A 12,024-nucleotide genomic window follows, 5' to 3' on the forward strand; every position below is an offset into this window, starting at 1 on the left:
CTTTCTCAACTTCCTCCAACAAACTTTTATTCTCCTCATTCCCGTGGCCCATTCATAGTATACGCCCAAAAAACTGAGCAAGGAAAAACCATCCACCCTCTTGAATTTTGCAAATTCCTATCAAATAGCAAGAATCTTTCAATCAAGCCTGGAGGTGTAAAAGCCGAGGGTCGCTTCCGAATCTCCGTCGAATTCCTCTCAGGGTCAGCTGCCAACAGTTTCATCAAAAATATCTTCATTTCATCTAATTCAAAGTTCAAGGCATATATCCCTACTTTCAATGTCACTCGCATGGGCCTGGTCAGAGGTATCTCGACCGATCTGTCCATCGCAGAAATTCTGTCTTCACTTTCAACCCCTCAACACATTGGCAATCCCATAAAAGCCAGGAGGCTAAATTACAAGGACTCCTCTGAGGGTATAATTTCTTGGAAGCCCTCCCAATCTGTCGTTATCACCTTTGAAGGTCAATCTCTTCCCTCCCATATATATTTATTCTTCAACTCATTACCAGTTGAAATGTATACTTATCCCACCACTCAATGCTTCAATTGCTGCCGTTTTGGTCATACCAAAGCTGCATGCAGATCTCAACCCAGATGTTTTAAATGTGGAGAAAACCATGCAGCTGACCAATGTCCTTCTTCCTCCTCACCTAAATGTTTTAACTGCTCAGGCTCACATACAGCCATCAACACTTCTTGCCCAGAACAATCGCCAAAAAAATATCAAAATTTCTATGGCCTCTCAGAACTTGTCTTTTCTGCAGGCTTCTAAACTATTCCCACCTGTCAAAAAATCATTTGCTGAGGCTTTATCCAGCAACTCCTCATCCAACCCTCTTCCCTCCTCTACAACAACTTCTTCTCGTTCAACTAAATTCACATACAAAAATGCTATCTCTAAACCGGCTCCTGGATACGATCAGCAACAACACAACTCACTGCTCTTAAATCCCAATGGTTCATCTCTTTCAAATGCCCCAAATGGGTGTGCAAATAATTATGATCCCTCCTCAATGAACTCTCATAAACTTTTGAAAAACTCTCCCAAGACAATTCTTCATTTATCCAAACTCTTATTATGCTTCTAATTGACCTCATTTCTTCTCAAACTAATCTACCGTCCAACGCTGCTACTATTATTTCCACATTGAAATCATTTATTCAAAATGACTCTTCAGGATGTCAGAATACTTTAGTGGAATAGCCGAAGTGCTATTTCTAACAAATCTGATCTCCTCAACCTATTAAATTCCAACTTTATTTCTTTGGCTGCTATCTTGGAGACTTGGTTTACTCCATCCACCCACTTTAATGTGGGAGGGTATTCCTGTCTCCGCGACGACCGCCCAGAAGGTACGGGCGGCGGTGCTGCCCTTTTTATTAAAAAATCAATTTCATTTTCCCCAATAAATAATATCAAACCCCCCAATGCTGACTTCCAAATGGTTGCAGCTAAAATAAAGGATACATCCTTTATTTCAGTCTATCTTCCCCCAACAGCCCACTTCAATAAACAAATTTGGTTGCAAATTTTAAGTCAACTAAGCCCTCCTTTCTTTATATTAGGCGATTTTAATGCCCATTCCCCGGTCTGGGGTTCTGCTTTCTCCGACCGAGATGGTCGAAGTGTGATGGATTTCCTAGATCAATCCAACCTTTTCCTTTTGAATGACGGATCTCCTACTAGGATCTCACGCCCCAGCACAAACCCCAGTGCAGTGGATCTCTCGATATGCTCTACTAGTCTAGCTTCTCTCACCTCGTGGGTGGTGTACCCCGACCCTTGCTCCAGTGATCATTTCCCGATCACCATTACTTATCAATCTTCTTTCCAATCGGACAAGTCTCATATTTCGACAAAGATTAAAACGAAACACACCAAATGGGATGAATTTAACTCTCATATGGACAAGTTCCTACTAAATTTACCCGCCACCGATATATTTTCCGTCAAAGATGACTATAATAACTTCAAATCAATGCTCATAACTGCAATAAAGAAATCAAATCCTCCCCCTAAAACTAAATCTCTTTAAAAAAAACTCCCTCCAACTCCCTGGTGGGATGAGGAATGTTCCAAAGTAGTAAGAATTCGGAAAGCTAAATCTCTTTCCTATCGTTACAATATGACTATGGAGAACTATCTTATATACAAAAACGCTGAATCCAATGCCAAAAGGATATTGAGGTCAAAAAAAAGATCTGGGTGGTACAACTTCTGCAGTTCAGTATCTCCGAACACTCCAATTTCGGAAGTTTGGTCTATGATCCGAAGATTTAGATCCTCCTTCAGTTCACCATCTCCTCGAGCGTCTCATTCTAAATGGATAGATTAATTCTTGGACAAAATTGCCCCCCCTTCTGTACCTAACTTAGATGAAATAACGCCTATCTATAATACTCCATGTCTAATCATTGGCTAGACTCTCCATTCACCTTAATTGAGCTAAAAAATTGTTTATCAATAGTCAAGGACTCATCTCCAGGCAGAGATGGTATACCTTACAGTATAATCAAAAATAGTAATGATGATGTTCTAAACCACTTCTTAAGCATCTTAAACAAAATCTTCCAGACTGGTATAATGCCTGATGACTGGAGTTGTCAAATAATCATCCCTATTTTAAAAACAAACAAATCACCAAATTCTGGATCCAACTACAGGCCAATCGCTCTTTCATCCACCCTCAGTAAACTTTATGAAAAATTAATTAAAAACCGATTAGATTTTTTTGTCGAGAGTAAACAGCTTCTCTCTCCATCTCAATTTGGATTTAGGGAAAAAAAATCCACTCAAGATAACCTTGCCATCATCAGCACTGATATTAATTTATCAATTTCTAAACAGGAAGTTTGTCTTGCCGTCTTTATAGATATAGAAGGCGCCTTTGACAATGTTTCCATCGCAATCCTGAAAAAAAAAACTTCTAGGCCTTGGCCTTCCCCCCATGTTTGTCCAATCTATTATTAATCTATTTCTAGATAGAAAATTTTTCACTGAACTTCCAGATATTTCTCCTCAAAGTAGGTCTGTTTGGAAGGGTTTACCACAAGGCGATGTATTGTCCCCCTTACTGTATAATATATACACATATGATATGCATCTCACTATTCCACCACAAGTAAAAGTTATTGAGTTCGCAGATGACATAGCTTTCTTCTTATCATCCAAAATCATCCCTCTCGCCGTCAAATATCTTAACGAAGCCATGAATGCCCTTTGCACATGGCTCACCTTAAATGGTTTTGAACTTTCAATCCAAAAGACTCAGTGTGTCACCTTCTCAAACCGCCATAAAAACCCCCCCGTTCAAATTTTATTTAAAAATTCTCCAATCCCCAACGCTTCTGAAGTAAAATTTTTGGGAGTAACATTTGATAGGAAACTTAAATGGTCTTCCCATATTAATAATTTAGTTACTAAATGCGAAAAAATTTTAAATATCATCAGATCATTATCTGGCGTTTGGTGGGGAGCTCACCCTACTTGCATTAAGTTGCTTTACAACGCACTTATTCGAAGCCATCTCGATTATGCCTGCCCACTTTTTAGTACTGCCTCAAAAAATGTACTTGATAAATTAGACAAAATTCAATCTAAATCTTTGCGAATTATAACTGGAGCGATGCAATCGTCACCCATCAATTCTCTTCAAGTAGAATGTTCTGATCCTCCCCTTTATTTAAGGCGTCAACTATTTGCTGACAAATTTGTTCTTAAATGTTTAAATTCTAAATGTCATCAGGTTATCCCCAGCGTCTCGTTGTTCATTGACTCAACCCATTCATCTACAATCAGAGCTTCAACTAAACCTCTTCCTGACATCTGTAAAAATTTTAAGTCTCTCTCAGAGCTTCACATCATCCAAAATGATCTACTTCCCTTATACAAATTAAAATATAGTCACGTCACCCTATCCCCAACAATATTTGAAGGGATCGGAATCCTTAAAAGTCATTCCAATCTCCCAGCCCGAACTGTCAATAATATGTTCAATGACATTATTTTATCTAAATGGCCCAACTTTTATCTTTTATTTACTGATGGATCCAAATCTCCTGACTCTCCTAACTGTGGTATAGGTAGGTATTTACGTTTACCACAATAATTCTAATAACAGAATATTTCATTCAATTTCAAATCAATTTTCAATATTTTCAGCCGAGTGCATTGCAATAATAGAATCTCTCAAATATATAATCAAAAATAATTTCGAACATTCCCTCGTTCTCTCTGACTCTCTCAGTTCCCTTCAAAAACTTAAATCCAGTCCTCTTCTTCATCCTGATGATCACTTTGTATGCCTTATTCGAGAGATGATAGCCTCCATTCAAAGCTCTGGTAAAACTGTAACTCTGATTTGGATTCCTGGACATGCTGGTATCATGGGTAATGATATTGCGGATGCCTTGGCAAAACAAGGAGCGTCCAACCCTGTTGTTACCCTCGTAAACCACATTCCCCTATCTGACATTTTTCCCATCATCAAAGATAGATCCCGCAATGTTTGGTCTGAGTATTGGCATATTGCTATTCAATCCAAGGGAGCCTGCTATGCCTCAATACAAAGGACTATTCCATCAAAACCGTGGTTTCAGCAATTCCCACATTTTTCCAAAAAATAAATTTCTTCACTCATTCGAATGAGGATCGGACATTGTTCCGTTCCTTCCCATCTTTTTAAAATTCACGTCGTTGACTCCTCAGATTGTACATTCTGTGGTCTAGAAGTAGGAACTTTAGATCACATATTTTTTGGTTGTCCTTCTCTAAACAAATATCCTCTCTTCTATCAAGCCTTATCTAAAATTGCCTCCCCTCCATTCAACCTCTCATCTCTTCTAAGTCTGAACTCGACTCCAATTTTCATTATAATTTTGAAATTTGCCCATTTAAATAAAATTAATATTTAAATTCACCTTTCATTTCTCAATAATTTTAAATGATGGCCAAGAACACCCTTGAAGGGTGAAAGCCAGAAATAATGTTAAAAAAAAAAAAAAAACAAACATATTTATAGGTCGGCGGGAAACGAATCCTCAACCTCCCGGCTCAAGGGCAAATAGGTAAATCACTTAACTAGGAATTTATTGAGTGTTTTATTAAACTAGTTTGCACTTATTTATGGAGTCATGATTTTGATTGAATGGCGGTTGACATATGTATTTGCGCGGGAAATGACTGTCAAATTTAATATAACGTTCAAGTCAAAGTAGGTCGTAGGCACAGTGGCGCAAGGCGTTATTTTTTTGGCTGATATATAATAATAAACGCCGTAGTAGGTACCTGACGAATTAAATAGCTGGCTGGATGCAAAATAGAAAATCGATATATTATTTTTAGGGTGACCGGATAAATCATCACAATGATAATTCATCACATCTTTAAAAAGTTATATAAAGTCATGGAAAGTGATGAAACAAAAACTGGGTTAAGTAGGGTAGGTTAGGTTAAAAAAAAATTTCATCGTTTCTAATGACTTTATATCACTTTTTAAAAGTGTGTTGAATTGTCACTGTGTTGAGTTATCATGAAACCGTTTTTAAAAGTGGCACTCCTCAAATGCAGTTTTGTATTTCTTTTATTTCACTATCTAATCTTCAAGCGTAATATTTTGTTTGAAATGCATTTGAGAGTTTTGAAGATACTTACTGAAGATACCTACTACGTATGTACATAAATCATTACCAGTGAGTTTCATTACAAATGCGAGACACTTTAGATTTAAAAAAAAATATATATATTTAAGTGTGTGACGACGGGAAAAATACATGAAAAATCTTAAATCACTTTAATTTTTCATAAAAAACTTATTTTTCAAGGAAATTGATATATGTTATAAATAACAAAAACAACAGCAAAAAATGATTCAAAAAGGTTTTTTTTAAATATATTATGAGTACTATTTTGTATTGTTTGCTTGTAAAAATGGAAAGAATTGAACACTTCTAGCAAGTTGATGTTGTATTGTTCTATTGTTATAAATGCATTTGGTGGTGTATTGTTCTAGTTCTATCACAAGATGCATTTGATGGTGTATTATTGTAGATCTATCACAAAATGCATCTGATGGTGTATTATTGTAATTCTATCACAAGATTCATACGATGGTGTATTGTTGTAGTTCTATCACAAGGTGCATTTGATGGTGTATTGTCGTAGTTCTATCACAAGATGCATTTGATGGTGTATTGTTGTAGATCTATCACAATATGCATTTGATGGTGTATTGTTGTAGATCTATCACAATATGCATTTGATGGTGTATTGTTGTAGTTCTATCACAAGATGCATTTAAGGATTCTGGTAAACGAGTTACTTTTTACAACACTTTCTTCTTTATACTTTAGGTTAGAAACTATGAAACATGATTTAATTAGTGGATTTTATCACAAAATGTATAATTTGTTTTATTTTTTGAAATGATACGCCACTGAAGTCGACGACATTCTCTTTAAGTTTTGATTACTAAACATATATTTTTTAATACATACTTACCTACTTCAGCGATATTCTTTACCTGTATAGAAATGTCAATCCTCAGAGGTAAAAAAATAGTTTGAATATCACACTGCTAATAGGTACTTGATAATATTATTCCTCGAAATTTGTGATATTCCCAGAGAAATGACCATAGTGCAATTTTATGCTGGTCTTATTATTTGTATAATTCTAGAATCATCTTGTTGGGCGTACGGTGATATTTATAAGGATAGTAGCGCAGACCCGCGAAAATCAAAATTGCGAGATTTGTGAAGCATAAAGAATTATCGAAAATAATTATAGAAAATATTGATAATTTTATTTATATTGTAATTATATACTTTTGTTGGCCAATTAGACAGACGTAAGAAATTCACGGGTCGAATGAACACCGTTAGTACGATTACCCATCATGTACCCACACTGCAAAATCACTTAAGAAAATCACCTGTCAAATATCTGAACAAAAGAAATTCACATTTCAAACATAGAATTAATAATTTTGTGTGTACTTTAGCGCTTGTCTGAATTGTTCCCATTGCACAATCAGTCAAGATTTAAAAAATAAAAATTCATTGAACGTAAATAATTTAACGCACTGATATATCACATCACAAACAACCGAAATGAGTATGTACTGATTTACCAAGATACTTGTAATAATAGGTACGAAAAGTATAAATCAATAATTTATTTTAACCCGTTAATACCTGAATTAAAACTGGCAGTATTATGACACATTTGATGTTTGAGTTATTTGAAATTTGTTGGTGTTCATTTTTGTGTTCAATAGTTTAGAAGTTATTGCTACTTTCATTTGAGAGAACGTTATGTCTCAAAGGGCGTAATTTCACATAAAATGACAAATTGCAGTGCATTGCAAACCAAATAAATTACAATTCAATCAATTTTAAAAAAAATTATATAAAAAATAAACATTGATAAAATACCTTCTTAAAAAACATTACACAAAAAATTAACACTGAGAAAATACCTTCTTAAAAAAAATGAAACAAAAAATAAACATTGAAAAATACATTCTTAAAAAAAATAAACATTGAAAAAACCTTCTTAAAAAAATGACCCAAAAAATACACATTGAAAAATACCTTCTTTAAAAAAATTACACAAAAATTAAACATTTAAAATACCTTCTTAAAAAACATTACACAAAAAAATAAACATTGAAAAAATACCTTCAAAACTTAAAACTAATATAAATTGGTCAAAATTAGAGACAAAAATCACGTTACAAAATATAAAAATAGCTACTGCCGGAACTAGTAGCTACAGAGAGAAAACTTCCTGATGAAAAAATATTACTAACAGGTGACTAATAATTTGAAAAGATTTACAATAAATCAGAATGACTAATAATTTGAAAAGATTTTCAATAAATCAGCTTTACTCATTATTCTTCGTGTAGTTAAAATCCAATAAATAAATAGCACGCAAAGCCAGTTATACCAACAATTGGTAAAAGAAAACCACCAATTTGTATTCACTCTAGATTCCAGATAGTCAGGAAAAAAAATCGAAATCTGCAAATCTTTAAGAGGAAGCTACAAGCCAAAAATGTGTTTATTCTTGGTATACCTCATATCGTAGGTAATAGGCATTAAAATCGCTTGACAAACGGAGTCTAGATACGTTTGATTTCAAGCAAAAAACACTTCTTTATTTATTTTGTAAATAATTTTATAAGAAAGTAAAAAAGTTAATCAAGTGAACTCTGTCACAGATAATCTTAGCTATAATACTGTATTTTTTAAAGTTGTTTCCTTTATGCGTTCATACATTTCAATTGAAAAAATATTTTTTTTAGTAGTTTGCACTTATATTTTTTATTGAGTAATTTATTTTATTTTATTTGTATTCTACTCAAACGAAGCGATAGGAAAACCTTCAATTTATCTAAAGCATGTTTTTTGGTATTCATAATGTACACCAATTCGCTGTAAAGATTAATCAAAATAGTGATTTGGCATTAAGCTTCGCCTTAAATGCACACATGGTCTGAAAGTGTTAACCGTCCCTCACCAGTCTCACCACGGTCCAATGCTTTGAAAGCGGTGGTGTATACTCACGTGGTACAAGGAATAAGTATGCTGCCATTAGGTTATTTTAGGTGGCGACATGTGAAATAAATACAGATTTTTTGTTTTTAATTGAAAAATGTCCAAAATGCTATCTACTCACATTTTTTACTCCAAATAAGTTCAAAAATCACTGACACGATCAAAGCGTGTCGGTCTGTCGGTGTCAAACGTGCTGATTCTATACACCCTGTATATATTTATGTACTCACATATTTATTGTACCTATCCGAAATTTGCTCAAATACCGTTAATTATTAATATACGTTAATTAGTCGTCAGGTTAAATCAGGTTCACCAATCAATATCGACTTCCTAAACATTGCAAATGTCAAATTTGGCAAGAATAGTGAATACATTATTATTCTTGCCTGGTGGTTCACTTAGAATGAACCTAAACGTCAGCAAAAAAACGGTAAATCAATTTCATAAAAGTAAAACACAGAACATGATATTATTATTACGACACTTTCATTGCCTCCAAATAGACGTGCAAAAAAGTTTTGTGGTAGGAGCTAGCCGCTAGGTTAGTAGGCAATCGTGCTGCCAAACAACTGACCGAGTGTACTCGAAATCAATCAGTTCCAAACGGGGAGGATGTATGAATGGAGTCCGGCCCTGTGCCAAATGGCGCCTGGAGCAGCTTCAATTTTGAATGTTTTGAAGTAAAATATAAAAAATAGTTGCTTGGTGTGTTGACAACGAAATGGAAATGAATATAGCTAAGTTCAAAGTTATAAATTTCACTAAGAACACCAACAAAACCTTATTATATATTCATATAGCATATGTGGTCACAATCTGGAAACAGTTGAATCGATCAAAGATTTAGGAATTATATTCGACAACAAACTAACGTTCAACCAACACATTGAATACATTGTAAGTATATCAAATAAATCACTTGGTTTTATTGTAAGATCAACTAAACTGTTCGAGAATTCTAATAGCCTAATAATTCTATTCAATTCGTTAATCCGCAGTGTTCTTGAGTATGGGTCAACAGTCTGGAATCCACATTATATCACACAGGTATCTAGACTTGAATCTGTCCAAAGAAAATTTACACGGATTTTTTCTGATGGTGTCTACCATCTACAAGACGGTTACGAACAAAGACTTACATATTTCAAGTGAGAGAGTCTAGTTAAAAGACGAAACATAAATGACCTCTTAATGCTTTACAAAATTGTAAATAATCAAGTAGATAGAAACATAGTCCATCTAATCAAGTTAAACGCCAGTCCCAAATTCACTAGAAACCGAAATTTTTACCAATAACACTGGTTATTTTAACCCTATATCTAGAATGTCTCTGTAAATAATATAACTTGTTTCATGAGATATCTCCACGATTTCTGTACCTAAAAAAAAATTATTGATATTTTCTATTATATACCTTATTAAACATATTTTTAAAATTATTATGTCTTGTAATTTCTGTAATTTAACTTTTGTGTAAAAAAATAATGATACTGTTTTGATAGTGAATGTGCAAATGTGATTACTTCAGACACATTAGTCTAGGGACATTTATATTTGTATGTAAATTTATTTTATACTAACCACAAGAATGTACTTTAAATGTCCTGTTTGTGTCTCAAATAAAAATAAAAAAAATATATAAAACTCCCAGTTAATTTTAACAGCTTATAAAAACCTATAAAACTATTGCAACTGGCAAAACAGGCATTCAAATTGGTAGACCAGCCAATCAGGGAAAGAGGAACAAACCAAGTGCGAGGAGCACGGGAGGCGGCGTGACCGTTTCTCTTACTAGGATTTGTAAACAAATTAATCTCACGGTATACAGGGAACTCGCTTTGTAATATCACTACAGTCCCGGAGAATAAGTGTGCTTACGAATTATTAGTCATTTTTTACAGAGATCGCGGTTTCGAATTCCGGCGTGCGCCAACACTTTTTATTTATTTAATAAGATATTTCTCAATTAATAAACGTAAAATTACAGTTAGTGTCACCCTGGTGAACGACCACCGATCAGAATGTGTTTAGTGACCATGTTTCAAAATAGCCAGGTACTTCTTAATCTCCCCCTTCCTTATCTCCTGCCCCTCCCCACTTGCTTCAGCCTCGCAACGGTATAGTCCTACTGGCTCCGTGTAGTTGGGACTCACGTTATTTGCATTAAAAAATAGGACCCTGTCTGTTCAACGTCCGATCCAAAATGGAGGTAAAAGGATCGGGCCTTCATGAATACAATTGTGAATTCAAAGGCTTTTCCATTAAGCAAAATCATTTCTTCGAAAGTAATGGGCCTTTTTGTACTCAAGGTTCTGAAAAATTTGCTACAGAAATTCTAACGACCATTAACTAAAAAATCACCTCAATGCAATGTCATTACTTCCCCCGAGATTCAACACTTTTTTCCGATTTTTTTTTCATTTCGAAATAGTTGTGAAAAATGACAACAGTAAAAGGTAATTTTTAAACATTTTAAAGCAAGTTTTAAAGCTATCGCAACATATAAATTACTTTGAAAATGAAATCAGGTGGAATATTCTTGGCAAATTTCAAAAAGCCAGAGTTCACCGTACGAGAGTTTTCTGTTTTAGAAAACTAATTCAGTTGAGATAGGTACTTCGCCATGCAAAAAATTACAATAATGGGATTTCATATATGTTCATGACTAGACAGAATCGGGAAACCCGTCTATATTAATCCTACGAGTTTCTTATGAGATTCATTAGGAACAAATTACTAAATAATTCAGATAGGTATAAAAAAGAAATCTTATGTTCATTAGTTCATTACCATCACTACATTCGAAATGACTGTGCTAAAACACGTTTCCATCAAAAAAAGACTGGTAGGTAATTGATTCAGTGAAATAAGAACGTCAATATTATTGCTTCTAAATACAGGCAACTGCCTCTAAACAGAAAATTCCGATAACCGTTCATTTAGGTACAGACAAATCATTTCAAAGGGGACTTGTTTGTATGAATTTGCACAGAGAAAAGTGAGAATTGCTAATTTAAAAAAAAATATGGCCAAAAAGTGCCTTTTATTTTATTTTGTGGATGTTCAGGCATAATTTTTTTTTTTCGATCATTTTATAAATAACTTAATTTTCCACATTATACAATAAAATCATAACCGAAAATGGGTTCGTAAGTAGGAGATTTTGAACTTTAAAGCAGTCTTCATAGGCCTTATAAATTATTTTTTTCTGGGCTTATAAAAAGACTTATTTAAAAAATACTCGATTGTTTCAAAGGCCAAGATGTATTCTACTCGCAGTATTTAATTAAAGCATCTGAAACATTTCTAGGTGACCAAATTTTCAAACCAAAAACACATGATTTTGAATTACTACGTATGGCATCGCCTTAATAATCTGTTCAAATTATTCGTAATTCGATTAAAAGCGGGATTGGAGGCGTATGACGAATGAATTGGTAAGTTTTCTGATACA

Source organism: Hesperophylax consimilis, chromosome 1 (assembly GCF_061612785.1).
Source record: "Hesperophylax consimilis isolate HC1 chromosome 1, BYU_Hcon_1.0, whole genome shotgun sequence".
Classification (NCBI taxonomy): Eukaryota; Metazoa; Arthropoda; class Insecta; order Trichoptera; family Limnephilidae; genus Hesperophylax; species Hesperophylax consimilis.